Source organism: Penaeus monodon, chromosome 29, assembly GCF_015228065.2.
Source record: "Penaeus monodon isolate SGIC_2016 chromosome 29, NSTDA_Pmon_1, whole genome shotgun sequence".
Classification (NCBI taxonomy): domain Eukaryota; kingdom Metazoa; phylum Arthropoda; class Malacostraca; order Decapoda; family Penaeidae; genus Penaeus; species Penaeus monodon.
This window is the reverse complement of record NC_051414.1, coordinates 39,636,517-39,636,884: the sequence shown is the minus strand read 5'-3', so window position 1 is coordinate 39,636,884 and position 368 is coordinate 39,636,517.

Sequence of the window (368 nt, the reverse complement as noted above, 5' to 3'; positions counted from 1 at the left end):
TATTCATATATATTTCTTTTCTGGAAAATCTACAAATAAAAGTTTTTTTGAAAGATTCTTCCCTTGGAATTAACATTACTTGCAAGACTCTCCTTCACAAGCGAACGAACTCTCTATAACGACAACGACGAGGACAGAAACGTTTCCTGGAAGACGTTCCCCTCAAATAAACGTTTCCAAGGAGACGTTTCATCCCCGGAAAAAACAAACGTTCAAATTGTGACGTCATGATTGATCGAGATGTGACATAAGGGCGGTTCTTGCGTTTTCTTTTTTTTATCAATAGGTCTCCTATCATATATTTTTCATTTCAATAGTAGGCCTATTTCTTCATTTTATATTAATACCAACAGTCGAGGATGACAAAC